This window comes from Manis javanica, chromosome 1, assembly GCF_040802235.1.
Source record: "Manis javanica isolate MJ-LG chromosome 1, MJ_LKY, whole genome shotgun sequence".
NCBI lineage: Eukaryota > Metazoa > Chordata > Mammalia > Pholidota > Manidae > Manis > Manis javanica.
In genome coordinates, this window is record NC_133156.1 from 90,352,967 (window position 1) to 90,377,241 (window position 24,275).

Below are 24,275 nucleotides of genomic sequence, written 5' to 3' on the forward strand. Positions count from 1 at the left end.
ATATAGAGGCAAACAGGCAGGTGCACTGGGGCCTCAGCACTGAGGTTTGGAGGATGCAGCATCAGGTTTGGGAACAGAAGAAGGAGAGCACAGCACCACGACTTGTGATGGGGAGCAGTCGGCACACTCAGGACAGGCGAGCCGGGACAATGTGTTCAGAGCAGACAAGTGCCGCTAATCTGACGTTGAGTCCTCTTCTCGGAACGCAAGAAGGGGGGATGAACCTTGGGTTTCCCTTCTCCCCCTCCCAGGTGCCTCCCTGAGAGCATACCTTCCCCACATCTCCCCATCCTCTGTGGCTTTGTTTTGGTTTTAGTCTATTTGCTTTCATTTCTCTAATCTGTCAGGGCAGGTACCCCCCTATAGATTCCCCCCAACTTCATTATTCTGGAAGACTTTATATGGTGATTCAGTGGTAAGATTTCTGAGAATTGTTTTTATTTTTAATACTAAATCATTCTGTTTCTTTGCGGTGTGCCTATTTCTCTGCTTAGGTAAGCAGAGTTGTTCTAGAAGATTGCAGGAGTAAATTCCCACCTCACTATTCCCTCCTTTTCCTTGTGGGGTAGTAGTCATACTAAGTAGGCCTCGTGACTGGACTCCACTGCTAGGCATTTTAGGGTTTATTTTTATTGACCATTGACACTGTATGTTACTCTGCAAGACTTAGCACTATCACGAGCTTTATAAAAATATTTTATTAAAGGTTCATATGCCTTTTGTTGTGATACAGATTTTTTTTTTTCCCCCTTAAGTATTTTATTCTTTTTTTTTTTTTTTTGAGAGGGCGTCTCTCATATTTATTGATCAAATGGTTGTTAACAACAATAAAATTCAGTATAGGGGGGTCAATGCTCAATGTACAATCATTAATCCATCTCAAGCCTAATTCTCGTCAGTCTCCAATCTTCTGAAGCATAACGAACAAGTTCTTACATGGTGAACGAATTCTTACAGAGTGAATAAATTCTTACATGGTGAACAGTACAAGGGCATTCATCACAGAAACGTTCGGTTTTGATCATGCAATATGACCTATAAACCATCAGGTCAAATATGAATATTCATTTGATTTTTGTACTTGATTTATATGTTGATCCCACATTTCTCCTATTATTATTATTATTTTTATTTTTAATAAAATGCTGAAGTGGTAGGTAGATGCAAGATAAAGGTAGAAAACATAGTTTAGTGCTGTAAGAAGGCAAATGTAGATGATCAGATGATCAGGTGTGTGCCTATGGACTAAGTATTAATCCAGGCTAGACAAGGGCAGCAAGACATCCACGGATGCAGAAGATTTCTCTCAAAGCAGGGGGGGTGAGGTTCTGAGCCTCACCTCTGTTGATCCCCAAATTCTCACCTGATGGCCCCCCTGTGACTGTGCCTGTCTTAGGTTGTTCCTCCCTTGAGGAATCTTACCCGTCTCTGGCTAACCAGTCATCTTCCGGGGCCATACAGGGAAATGTAAAGTTGGTAAGTGAGAGAGAAGCCATATTGTTTGCAAAGGTTAGCTTTTTACTTCTTTGCAGATTTATGCCCTGTGGCTTCTATGCCCAGCACTTGTCTCGAGGTATCTTTACCACCTGGAGGAATTATGATACTCGGTAAATTCGATATGAGGCACGAATTCTATTTAAGGTTTGTAATTAGGAAGGAAGAAGAAAAGCTATAGATGTAGCATATGAAGGAACTTGGGAGGATTGATTATTTCTTTGACATATCTTCTTGTATAGTACCTTAAGTATGTATAGGTTTTAAACTACTAACTAATTTGCACACACATATTAACATAATAGGAATACGGTGACATAAACAAAGCAAATCTATAATTACCAGCCATCTCCAGTGAAGCCAAGAAAACCATTTAGGCACCCTAGGCATTTGTGAAAATTTATCTATGATATGATGGATATTTTCCAACTGTACTTGAACCATCAGACAAATTAAAGCAGCCCATTTCTGGGATCTGTTCACATCCCATATGTTCTTTTAACCATAGATAGTCTATAGTCATGAGATTTTGGGGTGCTACAACTTGCACTCCTCCTAACTCCTGGTTGAGTTCCAACAGTACAGATCCGGTCAAATTCGTTGTCTCACTGTATACACATGCCAGCCTAGACATCTCCCTCCTCATTCTTATGGCAAATCCAGGAGACGGTGGGCTGGATGCAGCCACAACCGCAGCATCGTCCAGATCCCTGTGTAGGCTTTTTGATGATCATCCCCCGGCACGAGTCCTCCAGAGAGTGCTGATGCCGGAAGCTCCTCCTCATATCGTATCTTAGTTCATTTTCTGGGTATCCAAGCTAGGCCTTGATCTTCTGCGTAGAAACAAACAGACCCTTTGCCCACACTTTGACATGCCCTCTATACCACTGTGCAGAACTCATTGGAGGTCAGCACACAGTAACTGCTTTTTTTTTTTTTTTTTTTTTAATTAAGAGAAAGGAATATTATCAGAAAAGAGTACCTCCATAGCTGATCATCTGACACCCTTTAAGTGATCAACATTAAGGATATTTAAAGCATGCGTTGATCTTTGATTTACCAATAGTTTTATCCTGTTAAGGAGTAATCCCCCTTTTCTTTCTTTCTTTCTTTTTTTTTTTTTAAATTTTTAATCTACACTTACCTGAAGAATACTATGTTTACTATGCTCTCCCCTTTATCAGGTCCCCCCTAACAACCACATTACGGTTACTGTCCATCAGCTTAGCAAAATGTGGTAGAGTCACTACTTGTCCTCTCTGTGTTGTGCAGCCCACCCTCCCCTTTCTCCCTCCCCCCCATGCATGCTAATCTTAATACCCCCCTTCTTCTTCCCCCCCCTTATCCCTCCCTGCCCACCCATCCTCCCCAGTTCCTTTCCCTTTGGTACCTGTTAGTCCATTTTTGGGTTCTGTAATTCTGCTGCTGTTTTGTTCCGTCAGTTTTTCCTTTGTTCCTATACTCCTCAGATGAGTGAAATCATTTGGTATTTCTCTTTCTCCGCTTGGCTTATTTCACTGAGCATAATACTCTCCAGCTCCATCCATGTTGCTGCAAATGGTTGGATTTTTCCACTTCTTATGGCTGAGTAGTATTCCATTGTGTATATGTACCACATCTTCTTTATCCATTCATCTACAGATGGACATTTAGGTTGCTTCCAATTCTTGGCTATTGTAAATAGTGCTGCGATAAACATAGGAGTGCATCTGTCTTTCTCAAACTTGATTGCTGCGTTCTTAGGGTAAATTCCTAGGAGTGGAATTCCTGGGTCAAATGGTAGGTCTGTTTTGAGCATTTTGATGCACCTCCATACTGCTTTCCACAATGGTTGAACTAATTTACATTCCCACCAGCAGTGTAGGAGGGTTCCCTTTTCTCCACAGCCTCGCCAACATTTGTTGTTGTTTGTCTTTTGGATGGCAGCTATCCTTACTGGTGTGAGGTGATACCTCATTGTAGTTTTAATTTGCATTTCTCTGATAATTAGCGATGTGGAGCATCTTTTCATGTGTCTCTTGGCCATCTGTATTTCTTTTTTGGAGAACTGTCCAGTTCCTCTGCCCATTTTTTAATTGGGTTATTTGTTTTTTGTTTGTTGAGGCGTGTGAGCTCTTTATATATTCTGGACGTCAAGCCTTTATCAGATCTGTCATTTTCAAATATATTCTCCCATACTGTAGGGTTCCTTTTTGTTCTATTGATGGTGTCTTTCGCTGTACAGAAGCTTTTCAGCTTAATGTAGTCCCACTTGCTCATTTTTGCTGTTGTTTTCCTTGCCCGGGGAGATATGTTCAAGAAGAGATCACTCATGTTTATGTCTAAGAGGTTTTTGCCTATGTTTTTTTCCAAGAGTTTAATGGTTTCGTGACTTACATTCAGGTCTTTGATCCATTTTGAGTTTACCTTTGTATATGGGGTTAGACAATGGTCCAGTTTCATTCTCCTACATGTAGCTGTCCAGTTTTGCCAGCACCATCTGTTGAAGAGACTGTCATTTTGCCATTGTATGTCCATGGCTCCTTTATCAAATATTAATTGACCATATATGTTTGGGTTAATTTCTGGAGTCTCTAATCTGTTCCACTGGTCTGTGGCTCTCTTCTTGTGCCAGAACCAAATTGTCTTGATTACTATGGCTTTGTAGTAGAGCTTGAAGTTGGGGAGTGAGATCCCCCCTACTTTATTCTTCTTTTTCAGGATTGCTTTCGCTATTCGGGGTCTTTGGTGTTTCCATATGAATTTTTGAATTATTTGTTCCAATTCATTGAAGAATGTTGCTGGTAATTTGAGAGGGATTGCATCAAATTTGTATATTGCTTTCGGCAGGATGGCCATTTTTACGATATTAATTCTTCCTAGCCATGAGCATGGGATGAGTTTCCATTTATTAGTGTCCCCTTTAATTTCTCTTAAGAGTGACTTGTAGTTTTCAGAGTATAAGTCTTTCACTTCTTTGGTTAGGTTTATTCCTAGGTATTTTATTCTTTTTGATGCAACGGTGAATGGAATTGTTTTCCTGATTTCTCTTTCTATTGATTCGTTGTTAGTGTATAGGAAAGCTACAGATTTCTGTGTGTTAATTTTGTATCCTGCAACTTTGCTGTATTCCGATATTAGTTCTAGTAGTTTTGGAGTGGAGTCTTTAGGGTTTTTTATGTACAGTATCATATCATCTGCAAATAGTGACAGTTTAACTTCTTCTTTACCAATCTGGATTCCTTGTATTTCTTTGTTTTGTCTGATTGCCGTGGCTAGGACCTCCAGTACTATGTTAAATAACAGTGGGGAGAGTGGGCATCCCTGTCTGGTTCCCGATCTCAGTGGAAATGCTTTCAGCTTCTCGCTGTTCAGTATAATGCTGGCTGTGGGTTTATCATATATGGCCTTTATTATGTTGAGGTACTTGCCCTCTATTCCCATTTTGCTGAGAGTTTTTATCATGAATGGATGTTGAATTTTGTCAAATGCTTTTTCAGCATCTATGGAGATGATCATGTGGTTTTTGTCTTTCTTTTTGTTGATGTGGTGGATGATGTTGATGGATTTTCGAATGTTGTACCATCCTTGCATCCCTGGGATGAACCCCACTTGGTCATGGTGTATGATCCTTTTGATATACTGTTGAATTCTGTTTGCTAATATTTTATTGAGTATTTTTGCAGCTACATTCATCAGGGATATTGGTCTGTAATTTTCTTTTTTGGTGGGGTCTTTTCCTGGTTTTGGTATTAGGGTGATGTTGGCTTCATAGAATGAGTTTGGGAGTATTCCCTCTTCTTCTATTTTGTGGAACACTTTAAGGAGAATGGGTATTATGTCTTCTCTGTGTGGCTCATAAAATTCCGAGGTAAATCCGTCCGGCCCCGGGGTTTTGTTCTTGGGTAGTTTTTTGATTACTGTTTCAATTTCTTTGCTTGTAATTGGTTTGTTTAACTTTTGTGTTTCTTCCTTGGTCAGTCTTGGGAGGTTGTATTTTTCTAGGAAGTTGTCCATTTCTTCTAGGTTTTCCAGCTTGTTGGCATATAGGTTTTCATAGTAGTCTTTAATAATTCTTTGTATTTCTGTGGAGTCTGTCGTGATTTTTCCATTCTCATTTCTGATTATGTTGATTTGTGTTGACTCTCTTTTTCTCTTAATAAGTTGGGCTAGAGGCTTATCTATTTTGTTTATTTTCTCAAAGAACCAGCTCTTGGTTTCGTTGATTTTTGCTATTGTTTTATTCTTCTCAATTTTGTTTATTTCTTCTCTGATCTTTATTATGTCCCTCCTTCTGCTGACTTTAGGCCTCATTTGTTCTTCTTTTTCCAGTTTTAATAATTGTGATGTTAGACTATTCATTTGGGATTGTTCTTCCTTCTTCAAGTGTGCCTGGATTGCTATATACTTTCCTCTTAAGACTGCTTTCGCTGCATCCCACAGAAGTTGGGGCTTTGTGTTGTTGTTGTCATTTGTTTCTATATATTCCTTGATCTCTATTTTGATTTGTTCATTGATCCATTGATTATTTAGTAGCATGTTGTTAAGCCTCCATGTGTTTGTGAGCCTTTTTGTTTTCTTTGTAGAATTTATTTCTACTTTCATACCTTTGTGGTCTGAAAAATTGGTTGGTAGAATTTCAATATTGTGGAATTTACTGAGGCTCTTTTTGTGAGCTAGTATGTGGTCTATTCTGGAGAATGTTCCATGTGCACTTGAGAAGAATGTATATCCTGTTGCTTTTGGATGTAAAGTTCTATAGATGTCTATTAGGTCCATCTGTTCTAGTGTGTTGTTCAGTGCCTGTGTGTCTTTACTTATTTTCTGCCCGGTGGATCTATCCTTTGGGGTGAGTGGTGTGTTGAAGTCTCCTACAATGAATGCATTGCAGTGTATTTCCCTCTTTAGTTCTGTTAGTATTTGCTTCACATATGCTGGTGCTCCTGTATTGGGTGCATATATATTTAGAATGGTTATATCCTCTTGTTGGACAAAGCCCTTTATCATTATGTAGTGGCCTTCTTTATCTCTTGTTACTTTCTTTGTTTTGAAGTCTATTTTGTCTGATATTAGTACTGCAACCCCTGCTTTCTTCTCACTGTTGTTTGCCTGAAATATGTTTTTCCATCCCTTGACTTTTAGTCTATGCTTATCTTTGGGTTTAAGGTGAGTTTCTTGTAAGCAGCATATAGATGGGTCTTGCTTTTTTATCCATTCTATTACTCTATGTCTTTTGATTGGTGCATTAAGTCCATTTACATTTAGGGTGACTATTGAAAGATATGTACTTATTGCCATTGCAGGCTTTAGATTCGTGGTTACCAAAGGTTCAAGGTTAGCTTCTTTAGTATCTTACTGCCTAACTTAGCTTGCTTATTGAGCTGTTATATACACTGTCTGGAGAGTCTTTTCTTCTCTCCCTTCTTATTCCTCCTCCTCCATTCTTCATATGTTGTGTGTTTTGTTCTGTGCTCTTTTTAGGGGTGCTCCCATCTAGAGCAGTCCCTGTAGGATGCCCTGTAGAGGTGGTTTGTGGGAAGCAAATTCCCTCAGCTTTTGCTTGTCTGGGAATTGTTTGATCCCACCATCATATTTAAATGATAGTCGTGCTGGATACAGTATCCTTGGTTCAAGGCCCTTCTGTTTCATTGCATTAAGTATATCATGCCATTCTCTTCTGGCCTGTAGGGTTTCTGTTGAGAAGTCTGATGTTAGCCTGATTGGTTTTCCTTTATAGGTGACCTTTTTCTCTCTAGCTGCCTTTAAAACTCTTTCCTTGTCCTTGATCCTTGCCATTTTAATTATTATGTGTCTTGGTGTTGTCCTCCTTGGATCCTTTCTGTTGGGGGTTCTGTATAATTCCATGGTCTGTTCGATTATTTCCTCCCCCAGTTTGGGGAAGTTTTCAGCAATTATTTCTTCAAAGACACTTTCTATCCCTTTTCCTCTTTCTTCCTCTTCTGGTATCCCTATAATACGAATGTTTTTCCTTTTGTATTGGTCACATATTTCTCTTAGTGTTGTTTCATTCCTGGAGATCCTTTTATCTCTCTCTATGTCAGCTTCTATACGTTCCTGTTCTCTGGCTTCTATTCCTTCAATGGCCTCTTGCATCTTATCCATTCTGCTTATAAATCCTTCCAGGGATTGTTTCACTTCTGTGATCTCTTTCCTGACATCTGTGATCTCCTTCCGGACTTCATCCCACTGCTCTTGCATTTTTCTCTGCATCTCATCCCACTGCTCTTGCATTTTTCTCTGCATCTCATCCCATTGCTCTTGCATTTTTTTCTGCATCTCTGTCAGCATGTTCATGATTTTTATTTTGAATTCTTTTTCAGGAGGACTAGTTAGGTCTGTCTCCTTCTCAGGTGTTGTCTCTGTGATCTTTGTCTGCCTGTAGTTTTGCCTTTTCATGGTGATAGAGATAGTTTGCAGAGCTGGTACAAGTGACCGCTGGAAGAGCTTCCCTTCTTGTTGGTTTGTAGCCTTTTCCTGGGAGAATAGCGACCTCTAGTGGCTTGTGCTGGGCAGCTGTGCGCAGACAGGGCTTCTGCTTCCTGCCCAGTTGCTTTGTGGTTTATCTCCGCTGTTGCTGTGGGCTTGGCCTGGCTGGGGCTGTTCCTCCAAAATGGTGGAGCCCCGTTGGAGGGGGAGCAGCCAGGAGACTATTTATCTCCGTAAGGGGCCTCTGTGCTCCCTGCTGCCCAGGGGGTTAGAGTGCCCAGAGATCCCCAGATTCCCTGCTTCTGGTCTAAGTGACCTGTCCTGCCCCTTTAAGATTTCCAAAAAGCACTCTCCAAACCAAAACAACAACAGCAACAATGAGAGAGGGAACAGAAAGAAAGAGAAAAAAAAAGGAAAAAAAAGGAAAAAACAAGCGATTTTTTTTTTTTTTTTTTTTTTGTCCTCAGGTGCCGGTCCCAGGCACCCGCTCACTGGTCCTGCTGCCCTGTCTCCCTAGCACCAGGGTCCCTGTCCTTTCAAGGCTTCCAAAAAGCACCCACCCACCGGTCCCGCAGGGAAGGAACGCTCAATATTCTTTGTCCTCAGGCACTGGTCCCACGCACCCGCTCACCAGTCCCGCCGCCCTGCCTCCCCAGCACCGGGGTCCCTGTGCCTTCAAGGCTTCCAAAAAGCACTCGGCAAAAAGAGAGAAAAAAAAGGGGAAAAACGCGCGATTTCTTCCGTCCTCAGGTGCTGGTCTCAGGCACCCACCCACCGGTCCCACAGGGAAAAATGCGGGATATTCTTTGTCCTCAGGTGCCGGTCCCAGGCACCCGCTCACTCGTCCCGCCGCCCTGCCTCCCTAGCACCGGGGTCTCTGTCCCTTTTAGGCTTCCAAAAAGCACTCGCAGAAAAGAGAAAAAAAAAAGGGGAAAAACGCGCGATTTCCTCTGTCCTCAAGTGCCGGTCTCAGGCACCCGCCCACCGGTCCCGCAGGGAAAAACAGGGGATATTCTTTGTCCTCAGGCGCCGGTCCCAGCCACCCGCTCACCAGTCCCGCCACCGTGCCTCCCTAGCACTGGGGTCCCCGTCCCTTCAAGGCTTCCAAAAAGCGCTCACCAAAAAGAGAAAAAAAAAAAAGGGGAAAAACGCGCGACCTCCTCCGTCCTCAGGCACCGGTCTCAGGCACCCGCCCCCAGGTCTCGCAGGGAGAAACGCGGGATATTCTTTGTCCTCCGGCGCCGTTCCCAGGCACCTCCTCACCGGTCCCGCCACCCTGCCTCCCCAGCAACGGGGGCCCGTCCCTCTAAGGCTTCCAAAAAGCGCTCGCCAAAAAAAAAAAAAAAAAAAAAAAAACCGCTCCGGTTTCTCTCCACCCGCCGGGAGCCGGGGGGAGGGGCGCTCGGGTCCCGCCGGGCTGGGGCTTGTATCTTACCCCCTTCACAAGGCGCTGGGTTCTTGCAGGTGTGGATGTGGTCTGGATGTTGTCCTGTGTCCTGTGGTCTCTATTTTAGGAAGATTTTTCTTTGTTATATTTTCATAGCTCTATGTGTTTTTGGGAGGAGATTTCCACTGCTCTACTCACGCCGCCATCTTGGCTCCGCCCCTGATACAGATTTTTTACAAATTTCTTGAAAGCTTTTCCCCTGAAAGTGGTAAAAGCTTAGTCATACTATTCTCATGCAATTAGTGTTTGAAGCAATTTTATTCCTCCAGCATTCATTCCGAAGATGTCCTGCCTCATGCTTAGATGACTCAGGACTTCTGGGCTCTCCATGGCACAAAGATCCCTTTCTTTGGCTCTGCTTCACCAAAGTGCTATTACCTACTTACTCCTGTTAAAGTTTTAGAAAAACTCAAAGCCTTTGATTATGTAGATGGAAACGTAAGGTTTAACTCCACGTGGAAGAGAGAGCAGTGACCCATGTGGGTTGTGGTGTAAGTGATGGCTACCAGCCCCTTCCTGCAGCGAAGGTCCTACTGGGAGAGGTGCTGAGCAGTGCCAGGAAAGGGAATACTTCTCTTGGGAGTAGCAAATAACGCCTTGTTGGATTTGGTCTCCCTACTGCCTGTAAGGGAATAGGTGCCTAACAGATAGATTTTGACTGGGGGTAGATGAAAAATAGACAGAAAAATGCTTGTGTGCATACTTAAGATAATGAAAAGGGTAAATATTTTAGGTAGGGAAGCCAGGCCTCCAAAAGCAAACTCTCCATTTCATCGCAAGAGCTGGCCTTACTTAGATGCTGAGACTCTTTCTCTGATTTCTCTCCTTCATTTTCAGGAAACTGCAGATCCTTAAAGGAAAGGCACTTCCAAAGTGGTGAGTTGACCTGTCTTGTTTGTGTAACAGGCCTGCTCCTTCAATGAGCTTCACCTGTGTGAAGGTGCTGCTGTGCAGAGTTCTTTGGAAAGCATTTCAGAGGTCAGACAGCTTCACTGTTGGCTCTCAAGGGGTTGGTAATTGACAGCCAGCCTGGAAGCAGGGTCTCCACTTGCTGTTTACATGCTTTGGCCAGCATGTCCCTATTACCCTGATTGGAAATCTTGTTAATGAATAGACTTTATTTCTAGTTTTAATCTTGGCATCTGTTTTTCAGAAACATTGGTCTGTTATTACGTAGAGTCATAGCCAGATTGAACTGCATAGCGCTAAGCAATATGAACAGAGAGAGGGCTTGTCAGCACCATTCGGTGCCTGTGGCTCACACAGCGGCCTGTTGGCCTCAGTGCACTCCCCAGGTGGGCTGCCCTCGCCTGGCCGCCTTAACCACCGATGTCTGTCAACCTTAGAGGACTTACTCTTGAGCAGGTGTTGGGGTATTTGATGAAGTTTACTCATTGCCAGTGCTCGACCGCATTCACAACTATTTCTGTCCTGCAAAATGTTAGTGTACCTATATTCAAGAGTAAAAATTCTCAGGAATACTAGAGTAATTGTTATCTGGAGGCGGATTTCTCAGAATTAACTAAAGAGCTCTTTAATTATACACACTTGCTTCTGTCACCCTCTTCCAGCACCCATATTCTTTAGATATTCCAGAAGGAGTTCACGGAGGTTGGTCTAGACACTGGTACTATGAAAAACACGCCCACTTGAGGACTTCCCCTGCCATTTCAAATTTTTCTAATGCAATCATTGTTTCAGTAAACATTTATGAAATGTCTGATCTCTGCCATGCTCTCTGTGAGGGCAGGAGATACAGAAAGGAGTAAGCTAGGGTTGGTTTTATTCTCAAGGATCTTCTGGTCCAGTAGATTTATAACTAAGTATTGGGTAAAGGTTAACGATGTATGTGCATGGACCTGGTGTGTCAAAAGGCAGTGTAATAGAATTTGACCCGTTGCTGGCACATTGGTGGGCTACTCTGTTGTACCCAGATATTCTAAACTTACCTTTTAACAGTATTATGTTGGTGTGATTTTTTGAATCCAGGGGTTTCTCCTTCCTTAAGAGAAAAAGGAAGTTTTTGTGATTAACATCATTTGGCTTGTAGCCTGTGAGGTCTCTGGAAACTTGAACTTGAGCCATTCACTGTGTGGCTGAGTGGCAGGGCAGGCATTATAGGGGATCAAGTTCCCAGTATTTCATGTAGGTTAACACAGTCCAGCCTTTGGCAATCTGCCACTCTTTCTGCTTGTAGACAGGTTTGTGAAATTTGACACTCTCATGTCTTCCCTTGAAAATCCTGCAAGGTTCAGCAGTCTTTCAATGGCTGACCCATTTCTGTTAAATTCCTGTTGTCAGACCCCAGTGGGAGATTATCCTGGGCCTGTTGTCAGAAGAGAAACAGTGCATTTCAGGGACTTTTTCTTTAAAACAACCCATTCAGTCTTTGAGTGACAATTTATGCTTTGGATGCAGAAATAGAACACTGCTCTTTGTATTTATTCTACCACCAACTCCCCTAAAATGTGAAGCAACTTCCCCGTGCATTTACTATGTCAACAGAGCACAGTAAAGTAGGATTTGGACATTGATTCCTTTAGTTGACACACGTGAGCAGAGTCTTAGTGTTGTCTACCAGAAATACAGAGTATTTTTTAGGCAGAGGTAGAAGGGATGGTTTGTGAGAGTTTCCCATATTTTGCTTTTACCTCATCACCTTTGATATTCATCTCCATGCTTCAAGTCTTGGGGGCCCATCCTTGCCCCTGTCCTTGGTGAATAAGTACGAAGGTTGAAAAGTAGTATGTCTTGATTGTTGCAATATTGCCTAGCTGGAGATATACTCGACTTGAGAGTCAGAAGTCCTAGGTAAGAGTTTAGAGTCTAGCATTTATTAATTGTTGTTCAAATTCCTAGTCTGTAAAGTGGGAATAATAGATTCATGGTTACCGAAGGTTCAAGGTTAGCTTCTTTACTACCATACTGTCTAACTTAACTCGCTTATTGAGCTATTATAAACACAGTCTGATGATTATTTTTCTCCCTTCTTATTCCTCCTTCTTCATTCTTCATATGTTGGGAACGTTCCTGTTCTCTGGTTTCTATTCCATCAATGGCCTCTTGCATCTTATCCATTCTGCTTATAAATCCTTCCAGTGCTCTTTTTAGGAGTGCTTCCATCTAGAACAGTCCCTCTAAAATACCCTGTAGAGGTGGTTTGTGGGAGGCAAATTCCCTCAACTTTTGCTTGTCTGGGAATTGTTTAATCCCTCCTTCATATTTAAATGATAATCATGCTGGATACAGTATCCTTGGTTCAAGGCCCCTCTCTTTCATTGCATTAAATATATCATGCCATTCTCTTCTGGCCTGTAAGGTTTCTGTGGAGAAGTCTGATGATAGCCTGATGGGTTTTCCTTTGTAGGTGACCTTTTTTCTCTCTCTGGCTGCCTTTAATACTCTGTTCTTGTCCTTGGTCTTTGCCATTTTAATTATTATGTGTCTTTGTGTTGTCCTCTTTGGGTCCTTTCTGTTGGAATTTCTGTGTGCTTCCGTAGTCTGAGCAACTATTTCCTCCCCAAGTTTGGGGAAGTTTTCAGCAATTATTTCTTCAACGACACTTTTTATCCCTTTTTCTCTCTCTTCTTCTTCTGGTACCCCTATAATACGGATATTGTTCCTTTTGGATTGGTCACACAGTTCTCTTAATATTGTTTCATTCCTGGAGATCCTTTTATCTCTCTCTGCATCAGCTTCTATGCGTTCCTGTTCTCTGGTTTCTATTCCATCAATGGCCTCTTGCATCTTATCCATTCTGCTTATAAATCCTTCCAGAGATTGTTTCACTTCTGTAATCTCCCTCTGGATGTCATCCCTTAGCTCTTGTATATTTCTCTGCAGCTCCGTCAGCTTGTTTATGATTTTTATTTTGAATTCTTTCTCAGGAAGAACTGGTTAGGTCTATCTTCTTCTCAGGGGTTGTGATTTTGGTCTGTATCAAATTCTTTTGCCTTTTCTTGGCGATAGAGATAGTTTGCAGAGCTGGCGCAAGTGATGGCTGGGAGAACGTCCTTTCTTGTTGGTTTGTTGCCTTCCTCTCCTGGGAGAACAGCGACCTCTAGCGGCATGTGCTGGGCAGCTGTGCGCAGACCAGGCTTCTGATTCTTGCCTGGCTGCTATGGAGTTTAGCTCCACGATTGCTGTGGGCATAGCCTGCCTCGGGCTGCTGCTCCGATATGGTAGAGCCACATCGGAGAGGTTTATCTCTGTGAGGGGCCTCCGAGCTGCCCTGCTGCCCAGGGGGTTAGGGTGCCCAGAATTCCCCGGGATTCTCAGCTGCTGGGATAAGTGTGCTGGGACGTTTCCCTCCAGCCGTGGGGTCCCTGTCCCTTTAAGACTTTCAAAAAGCAGTCGCTTTTCTTTGTCCCAGAGGCGCTGGCTGTGGGAACCCACTCACAGGTCTTACTGTCCTGTTTCCCTAGTTTCCAGCACCCCACGCACGCACTGTGTCTGCACTCTGGTGCAGATGGCTGGGGCTGGGTGTTTAGCAGTACTGGGCTCCCTCTCCCTCCCCTCTCCGACTCCTCTCCTCCCGCCAGGAGGGGGGGTGAGGGGCGCTTGCGTCCCACCTGGCTGGGGCTTGTATCTTACCCCCTTCACGAGGCGCTGGGTTCTCGCAGGTGTGGATGTAGTCTGGCTGTTGTCCTGTGTCTTCTGGTCTCTCTTTTAGGGAGAGTTGTATTTGTTGTATTTTCAAAAATATATGTGGTTTTGGGAGGAGATTGCTGCTGCTCTACTCACGCTGCCATCTTGGCTCCCCTCAAGTGGGAATAATAAATGTCTTTCCCTACTTCCACTCCAGCTACCTTCTACTCATAGTGTGGGTCCAATGAGAAAATAAATCGGAAAGTGTGTAGCTGCCACAGTGCTCTGTCACGGGAACTCCCATTCTCACCAAGATGCGTGGTGAACTCCGGCAGGGTTCGTGGGATGCCTGTCTCTGTTAGAGGACAGTTATCTCCCCTCCCATGGCTTCTGTGATCATGAGCAGCCATCTCTTAACCCACCCAAGAAGCAACCTAGACCTCTGTGGGACAACTCTTCTTCTTGTGACATTCTTTCTTCAGTTAAGCTGAAATATTTATCCTTATAACTTCCAAGATAATTTGTACTTCTTGGTTCTAGTTTTACAGAGTAACATTCAACAGTTCAAATCAGTACATTTCAAGTCATAGAAATTTGTTACTGAGAAAGGGGTCTTACAACTCATCTTCCTGTTTTTGGCAATTCAGTGTGATAAATAAGAGCTGGTGCCTATCACATGGGTGCTGTGCTCCAGCACTGAAGGCAGCTATTGTTTCTCCCCCTGATCTCCGGAAGTGGAAGGGCATGCAACTCAAATGGACATGAATGGGAAGTAAAAACTTTTTAACTCCTTAATATTCAAAAATAAGGGTGGTTTTATTTTATTTGAAGTACTTGCTAGAGTAAACAATGGCTGCCGTCATTGGCCTATAAACCATTTAAATGGCCAAGCAGACTGCGGATCTATAAAGATGAAGATGGAAAAACAATAAATAATAATGATAAATATTTCTAATTTTTATAAGCTCCTGTGTGTTTAACAACCAGTAAGTGAGAAACATAGTTGCACATACCGGGCTAGAAAAATGGTGCAATGTAGCGTGCTAATGCCTTTGTGTGAGCTGCACCTGATGCTCCTGTGGTCACCGCAGCCCGGCCCGTGGGAGGATGCACAAGTGTCTTTGTCTTCCCAGGTAAATGCAGACCACGCTCTGTTCATTGAGTTACATAATTGACTAACAGAATTTAAAATGAAAACAAGCAAAGCAGCAGCCCCAGCCCTGGAGATGGAAGCCTGGGGTTCAAGTCTTGACCCTGTTACTGGCTTATTAGTGTGACTTTGGGGAAGTCTGTTTTTACTCCTCAGAATTTCAGCTTCCCTCATATTTAAAACTTTTCTTAAGCCTTGCCTGTGTCATAGAATTGTCAGAATTAAATGTGATAATGTGTATGGATTCTAATCTTCACTTCCTGTAAGCCATGTAACTTTCCAAAAATTCTTTAAACTTGTCTGTGCCTGTTTCTTCATCTTTAAAATGGGATAATACTAGTATCTTCTTCAGGGTTTTTGTGAGAAGAAAATGAGTTAATTCCCATCAAATACACAGAGCAGAGTCTGACGGTTAATACCTAACAGAAATAACTATTTTTTATGAGCTTTTGAGGGCTCTATGACTTAGTATACTTTATTCTCCTGTATTTTAATCTACACACTGTATTTTCCTGCTCTTTCTACTGGAATAGCATTTTAAGAATTTAAATAACTGTAACACCCTATTTACCAACCAATTCCAGTAACAAAATTGGCATGTTTTATCTTTCTGATCACTTTTACAAGATGTGACTTAGTTGTCAGAGAAGCTGAATCATGATACTGAAAACTTATTCCCAAATGCCTTTCTTCTTCAGAGCTTAGGCCAAATTTGTTTATTCTAGAAAGTGCTTTTAACCGGAAGTGCGATTTTTGAAAAACTTAAAGTGGGAATCAGGATACGACCCTGCCTTCTCTGTTATTGTTAGGATCTCAATATCTTGTCTTAATTGTCCAGAGCTTTGCTTGCATTGAATGCCACGGAAGACTTTTAAAATGTTATCTTTGATTTTGAAGTATGCTAATTCATGTAATTTTGTGACCCATTTAAACTTTGAGAGCTAATGAAATGTTGACCAAGAATCCTACTTTCATAATAGACTCATTCATAATAATCCTAGTGGTTTATTTCACAGAAGTGGTTTCCAGATAAAAATACTGATCATGACTTTCCCTAAAGGGGTAAAATAAAATCGTGGGAAATGCTTGGAATTTAACTAGTAATTAACTTATAAAGAACCATTCTTTAAAAATCATAACTCCCCTAAGCTGTTATAACAAAGGACCTTGTAAGTTCATAATTATTTTATATATTTACTTTTTGTAAAGTGAAATGACTGTTGTCCAGTATCTTCAAGTCTGTCACTGAACTAAAATGATATGTTTAGATGGAGGAAACTTTGAGCCCCAAGCTGGCTTTTCAACCTCAGGTCCAATTTGAATTAACACTGATGCTGCCGATTTTAAACTAGTTACCTGGATATAAGCGTGGCTATTTGTGGCCTGATATTACAGACTTTCATTATTGAAGTCTGATGAAAGGTATATTGGAAAGTTTGAGTATATATATATGTAGGAAATGGGCATGTGGACATTTCCTATTTTTCTTTTATCAATTGAATTGGGCCTGTTAAATATTTTCTGTTTGATCTGTCTTACCTAGAGCTAAAAATATTTCTTTATTCCTAATTGTGTTTTTAATATTTCTTGAACTCTAAATCCTGTTTCTAATTTTTTGCTCACATACTACATTACATTATAGTTCTAAATAGCATGATTAGGTTAACTGTTTTGAAATGAAGAAATTACTTTTAGCCATGTAAAACGCACAAGTTGATTTATCTACTAGTTAATTTCTTTCCCAGAGTTTTTGCATTAAGGAATGTCAGGTTTCTATCTGGGGAGGTGGTGAGTAGTCTCTGTGAGTGGAAGGTGCTTTTAAGGGGCCATGTGGCTGGGTGAAGAGAAAGTGATTTGGAAACCCCAGGTCTATGGTGCTACTGGGGAAGGTTCTCTACTTCTTTGAGCATCAGTTTTCTCATTTGTCAGTAGACATACTGCCTGTCTGGAAAGGTTGTAATCAGATGCCACACAATCCTGGATACACAATAGATATTCAGCAAATGGTCACTGTGATGTTTTGTATTAGAAATTTGTTGCATTTCTGTGTAATATTTCAAAGCAATGATGAACATTTTGGGGTTGCTGTTTTTTGAATGCATTAACAGGCTTATAATTTCCTAAGATTACTTAAGACTTTGAGAACAACAAAAGGAATACTTGATTTATGAATAAACTAATCATTGCATAAATTCTTACCTCTCAATTCCTCGGTTTACTGTGTTAGAGTTATGGGCATTTCTCCATTTCTCCAATCTGTGACACCCCTGTGCATTTAGCTTTTAAAAAAGTTAGCAGAGGAACTGAAAAGGATATAAAGTGCTGGCAGGAAAGTTTCTTCATTCACCATTTCATATTTCATTCCTTAATTTGTTTCTGATTATTTGAGCATCTTAGGGTTGTTCATAAAAGTGCCCTAAAGGACACAAGTTGTATTTTCAAGTCGGCCCCTTTTTGAGGGAAAAGGAGAGGATGTAATAAGGTGCATGTTAACGGGCTGCACCTTCCCCTGCCGTCTCATTTTTCTGGTTCATCAGTGACTTGGACCCTGTTAGTGTGTCAGTGTTCCCAGGAAGGAAGGTTGTGTTTTAATGCAGGTGGAACTATATGCTGCCTGGGGACCAATATTTGAAACATCACTTTTTTTAAAATGAGACATAAAATTGCAGAGTAAGCCTACTTGGTGTTTTAAAAAAAAATCTAACATTTTGTTTAATTTGTTTCTCCAGGTGGCATTTTTCTGAAGTTGCTCCTTGAGATTTCTGAGCATTCCTGCCTCTAGAACAGGTAAGTAAATGAAATATAGGATACCCTAATTGTCAGTAGTTCTTTGGAAACATTTTCCAGGTGGGAAGCAACTTACTTCTTGAAAGTTGTGCAGTGTTTCATACTTTTGGGCTCTGAATGGTAAACACTAGCTTTGTTTTTGTTTTTGTTTTTGGATGGAAACACCACTTGGGTGAGCACACACGAATGTTGCAAAGGACTCTGTAGAGTTTCATAAATGGCATTAAGTTTAATGCTATAATTTCCATGCTTCAGTTCTGATATGCTTTGTTCTGTTGTTATTCATAAACAAGTTTAAGAGCTCTTTGTAATGGGCATAGCTGACTTTAAGCTGTCTTTCCTTTTGCACATCTCACCATTGGACCATTTCACCACTGGTTGCTATTTCTCTGGCAGATTCAAATGACCCAGTTTTGGTACTCAGTGATAGCTCAGGTAGAGGAACTGCTTAGATAAAAGTTGAAAAAAACAGTTGACAAATCAGTGATTTATGATGAACTCTATAGATTTTAGTTTATGAAGGTCACTTTTGGGAAATGTTAGTAACAACAATAAGGGTTGAGTAATCTATACTGTGCAGTCAAGAAAATCAAGGCAGTAGAAAGTTTAATATTGTCCCCAAAGGCTTTGAACCAACTCTGCTTCTCAAAATGGAGAGGCCTATTCAACCTGGTCATCTAGAGGCCTTGTTAGGAACTTGGGGGTGCAGCTCCAGTCGAGGGAGCCATATGTGGTGTGGATTTGGGACTGACCAATGCCCCATCAGGAGGGTCTGCCATGTGCATAGGATTCACGGAGTATTTTCATGGACACCATCTTATTCATGGAGAGGTGATATTTCAGTCTACAGTTTCTGGGGAAGGAAAAATTGCTCTTATGTCATGAATGAACTATTAATTTTTCAAATGTTACCTGAATTGTTCTAGCAAGTACTACTGCCTGGGTTAGGTTTGGAGGTTGGTTCTCTCTCTCTCTTATTTTTTTAGTGGAAACTGTAAACACTTATGAGTTATAAAATTATTTGAGCAATCCTTCTCATGGGAACATCAGGGCTGACCTAAGACAGGTAGATATCCTGAGAAGGTTATTTGTTGGCATCTTATCAAACTGACAATGTTTAAATTTCTACTCCATTTTTATTTAGTAGGGGTAGGATAAACTGATTTTCTATTACTAAAGACCATGAATAAAAAATATATACCTTTTCCTTATGTTAAAAATAAGGGATTTATCACACATGATTTTCTGAACCAGGTGTTCATAAACCTGTTTAAGATTTGGCTAATAATAACAGTCTGCCATGGTTCAGATCCAGATTTTCAGATGCCTGTCAGCCAGGTGACACGAGGGTTGGCAGTGTGGCCTGCTTCTCCTTACACAGTTCTCAGAGGGAAGAAACTCTCAGTGGCGACAGGTCTGTGCTGGTGAAGAGCATGTTTATTTACACCTAACAGGCACTGTCTGCTTGAGTGGGAATAGCACTGATCGTCATTTTGCCCAATGTATAAGGAGTTAAGTGGCTCCATATTTCTGCTGTAGTCCAGTGATGATTTAGTCCCTCACTGTGGGTTGTCACCCTGGATCACTGCCAGGCTGGCCTGTGTAACCCAGCTCTGGGGAAAAGCCAATTCCATTCTGCTAGTACCTTCAGGAGCTATGTCTTGTCCACCCTTGAAATCCCCTTCTTAGAAGATTCATCCAGATAAAACCAGCCTTCTCAGTGTCTTCTTTTTTAATTGTGAATTCATCCCATGCAAGCACAATAAAACTTTACCAAGTCAGATAGACATAAGAATGGCCATTCTGAATAATGGTATCTAACTTGGGAAGAAATCCAATCCTACTTTCTGTGTATTTCTGTTGTGTACAGTCACTCCCATGATATCAGCCTGGAGGTTTGTCTTGAGCAGAGTTAGTCATAGCTGTTTGGGATATCCTTGTTGTCAGGTGGTCCTCTGCTGAGTTCCTGCCCCTGCCGGCCACAGACCTGGGCCACGATCCCCACTATGGTGTGAGTTGGCTGTGTGACCAAAGGCGTGTTTCTTTACCTGATGGAACTCCCACCTTTTCATGTGTGGGTGCCCCTACTCCCAAAGTGGTTTGGAGGACTGAATGAGGCAAAGATGGCAGTGTGTGCAGTGCATAGTGAACAGATACCCCTCTGGCTCCTGGACCCTTGGACCTTGGAAGGAGCCCTGGGCGTGGAGTGGCGCGGCTGGCCCTCCGGGTGCCCGTGGTGCCTCACTGGTAGAGTGGCAAGCCGACACCTGTTCCGTTCTGCCCTGCCTACTCTGTGAGAACGGTGACAAGCCTCAGCACAGTGTGAATTTAGGGTGTGCGGTTGGTGTCAGGGGTTTCTATTGGGCAGACTTATAAAAAAAAATCTAGTCATACTTTCTGGGCTTGAATCCCAGCTCTGTACCTTATAATTAGGTGTATGACTTTGAACAAGTTTTTAACACCCTCTGGTGCTCAGCTGTCTCACAGGATTGCTGTGAGGTTAACTGATGGACTGTGTATAGGGAGGGGCATGTGGAACCAGCACCTAGTGACTCAATAAATAAGCACATAAACTCCCCAGGACACAAGTTGGGAGGCAGAGGATCTGACTCAAAAAAATATCCACAGTTTTAAAATCTTTCAGGTTTGAACTTCAGCCATGTGAGTTGCCTTGTATATCATGCTATGTTAGTTTAGAAGAGGGAAGCTCACCTTTTTCTGAGTAAACTGAGAGTGGCTGTTTCCTGCAACGTGAGATTCCCTAGTCAGGAGAGCTGAGTGTTGGGAGTTCCTCTTAGCTTTTCTTCATGAGTGAAGAGATCTTTCTCCAACTGGGGGAGTCAACCAAGCGGGCATAGTGGAAGCTCCAGACCTGTCCTGTCCGTGATGGTCACCACTTTCCACATATGGCTACTGAGTATTTGAAATACAACTAGTATAGCTGAGGCACTGAATTTCTTAATTTTATTTAATTTTAGTTTATTTAAAATTGAGAACCGATAGTTAACTCAGTTATTGGAAAACTTTTAAGTATGTTTAGGACAACTTGGGTAGGCAGATCTACTTTTTCAACTGTAAAGTTTCAAGTGAAAATCAGATCAAATAATATGTTGGATGAAAATGTGCCTGAACTGAGATGTGGGGAAAGTGCAAAATGCACAGCAGGTTTTGAAGTCTTAGTATGAGACAAAGAGATATAAAATATTTTTAATGCTTTTTACATCAATTATATGTTGAAGTGATAGTATTTTTGGATATTTTGAGTTAAACATATTATTAAAATCCATCTTTTCTAATGTTTCTACTAAGCATATTAAATTATGTACATGGTTCATAAAATATTTGCACAAGACAGTGCTGCTCTAGAAGATCCTTGAAAGAACTGGATAATTTCTAGTTTATGAAGTAAAACATAGTTTTTTTCCAATAGATTACAAAGGTTATGAAAGTAGTTTTCTTCTTTTTAAGGTTTAGTTCACAGTCTGTAGAGGGATATTTTTAAATATTCAAAATTGGAAAGAAAAAGAAAAGGCACAGAGTAGATGTGTTGCTTGAACTTCATGTGATGCTGTCTGAAGCTCGGTTTGGATATATTTATTTTACTGGGGTCCTTTTCCTCAGCTTTCTTATGAAACGTACCAAGGGAGGCACTCCTGGCCACCCACTAGGATTTGAACCCAAACACGATTTTTCATCTTAATGTTCTGCTTCTTTGATGAATGTTGACTTTGACATTTGATACAGGCATCATTCCCAGGGTCACATTTTACCATACCCAGGAGATCAGTTTAGGAACTTCATCCAGGATAAAATGACTTTTAATTACCCATAGTGAATTAACATTCTCCTCTTACTGTAGTTCCAGAAACACAGATATATTCCCAGGGGAACAATTGTTGACTAGAGGCTTCGTCATCACCAGTGTATGTATGAAACATGAGAAGAACTGCAGTGAAGGTTATCAGTGTAATTGTTTTACATCTGTGCCCTGGGGGGCACTTCAGTGAATTCTAGGAGGTAGAGGAAGAGTATTTGACTCAGAATCAGACTGGTCTGGGTTTGAGTCCTGCTGGGCACAGGAGGTGGTGATGGTGAGGTTTCCTAACCTCTGACTCTGTTTCTGTGTAGGTGGTGCCAGCAAACACCCAAACCACTTTCCTTGTCAAAATTCTTCCATTTTAAGTACTTGATAAAAGAATGTGACACCACATTCCTGTGTGTGATAACATGGCACACACATCGTATCCTCATATTTTTTCAGGCTGAATAAATGAATGGGAGGGTTTATTTTCCAGTAATGTAAGCTTTTTCCAGGAATTAAGCAGGATTGATATTTCTGTATTAAATAGAATCCATTATCAAATTTCATGAAGAATCTTTAGCTATAGAGAGATGGCTTTTCCTTGCAGAGAGTTTAACTATTAGGACATTGAGGTTTTTAAATTCCAGGGTCAGAGTGTGGAATTCATTTTCACCAGCTGCTTGGAAGAAGTTAACAGGAGAGGGGAAACAGTAAGAGAGGGTATAACAGCTTTTACCTTTCCTGAGGGTAAATTGGACCAAGTCTCTCTGGAAAGGAAAATGATAAAGTAGAAATAAGATGATGGTTTTCAAGATTTTAAAGAAAGCAAATCTAAGTAATTAAATATATTAAAGACTTGAAGTAAAAGTAGTTCTTTTTGTGCTTTTGTTGCATGCATGTTATCTTTTTTTGACAGGGAGTTCTGGGCACCCAGGTGCCTGCCCAATAGGCAAGTCCTGAGGATTCTCCCCTGCAGGGCACTCTTTCTGTGAAAACTTGCTTCCCTGAATAGACTGTAAACTTCTGAGAGCTGGTTTGAGTCTTCTGTTAAATCCTCAGTGCCCAGTACAAAGTCTGATGCACAGTAGGTGTTCAGTGAATATTGGTTGAATGGATGGAAGATAAATGATAGTTACACAGTAGAGCTGGTTCGGTAACCTTCTCTCATGAGAATTCTGATTCAGGCCCATGTGCTGAACTTTGTGTTATGCACTCAGCAAATGTTGGGCAAATGCAAGGGGTAAGTGTGGGCTTAAGTATACCTTCCAGTTTATAAAGGAGTTTGGAGGTATGACCCATTTATAATTCGAGAAACCACAAAGGTTCTTTTAAGCAGAAAAGTGAGGTTAAATATTAAGAAGGCACCGCGGATAGCAGGCTGACCACAGGCCAGGACATCAAGTAGGAAGGTGTTACTGTCAAGAAATGGTGAGGGCTGAGAGGGAGATTTTGAGGGGAGGGTGGGGGCACTGCAGCCACCCGGTGCACCTCAGTCCTGGGGTGGGTGCCCACAAGGTTAGCTCTGGTCAGCAGCTGGGGCTGCTGTGTGGCCTAGGAAGGGTGAGTTGCCATAGGTAAGCCTAGAGTATAAGGAGGAGATGCTAAGAGAATTCTGATGTGTTGGCCTCAGTTCTTTTGCGAAGTAGGAAAAGCCATCTGTTTTGAGGAGAGTAGCTGAAACTGGGGATTTAAGAAGAGAGTGCATGCTTCCCTCTGTGGAAAGGAGCTCTTCTTAGTGCTGACGTGGCCAGAGCTCCCATCTTCCTGTGAATTCTCGTCCTCTGTGTGAGGGGTTATTCCACAGGGAACTCAGGTCCTCCATCTGATGGGATTAGTCCACGAGGATGTTCTGGATCTCGTAACAAACGTACAGTTTCTTGTGATGATGCCGAAGTCATGAAGAGGGCTGTACGTATACTCTCCAGCAGGAAGATTTGGTTCCAGTTGGTATTCCTCTGGTCATCCCATCTCACAGAGAAATGCCATGAGCCTTATGCAGAAAGCTTTTATACTTTAATCTACTTTTTAAATTGCTTCTTGAAGGTGATGAACTGACCTCAGCTACTCTTTGCTTATATTAGCAAGCTTCATATAAAAGTATAAATATATTTTACAGTCACAGTGAGGGAGACACCTCTTCACCATCCACCACTAGGCATACAGCAGTGACCCCCTTCCAGACACCAGCATCCCCTGAGCCTTGGGCTAGGGTGCCAGGCAACCTGTAAAGATGGCATTAGCCTCCAGTCTCTGTACCTTAGCCCAGAACAATAACTTAGCCTGGGAAAAACCCATACAGCTAGTTGGCAAGCTCATATGGACTTAGAAATGCACCTGATTTTGATCCAAGCCAAGTTGAGTTAGGAAATGGATACCACCTATTGTTCCCTTACAGCTCAGGTCACCTCTTTCAGGTAATGAAGGCAAATGTGGCTGCAAATCCACGTTAGAGATCTAGTGTGACACATGGGAAAGAGCTGGTTCCTCTCTGTTGCTTCATTACCACTTGTCTCTAGCTTCATTCTCAGACTGCATCCCTGATTCAATTCGAGCCCAACCTATTTTTCTCCTAATATTCATGG

General features: G+C 41.8%; 1 protein-coding gene across 20 annotated transcripts in view; it reads left to right on the forward strand.

The window, feature by feature from the left end:
* The window catches only part of LHFPL2 (LHFPL tetraspan subfamily member 2), a 178,926-nt gene that overhangs the window by 69,984 nt on the left and 84,667 nt on the right, over positions 1-24,275 (forward strand). For 15 of the 20 annotated variants that reach the window (XR_012130459.1, XR_012130466.1, XR_012130462.1 and 12 more), the window contains one exon: positions 17,834-17,891. The exons of 1 other annotated variant lie outside the window; for it this stretch is intronic. The gene's annotated coding sequence lies outside the window, so the exon portion shown is untranslated. Of the gene's footprint in view, positions 1-10,204; positions 10,244-17,833; positions 17,892-24,275 lie in introns of all 20 variants that reach the window. 4 more of the 20 variants (XR_012130455.1, XR_012130452.1, XR_012130448.1 and 1 more) reach the window with 1 other exon arrangement.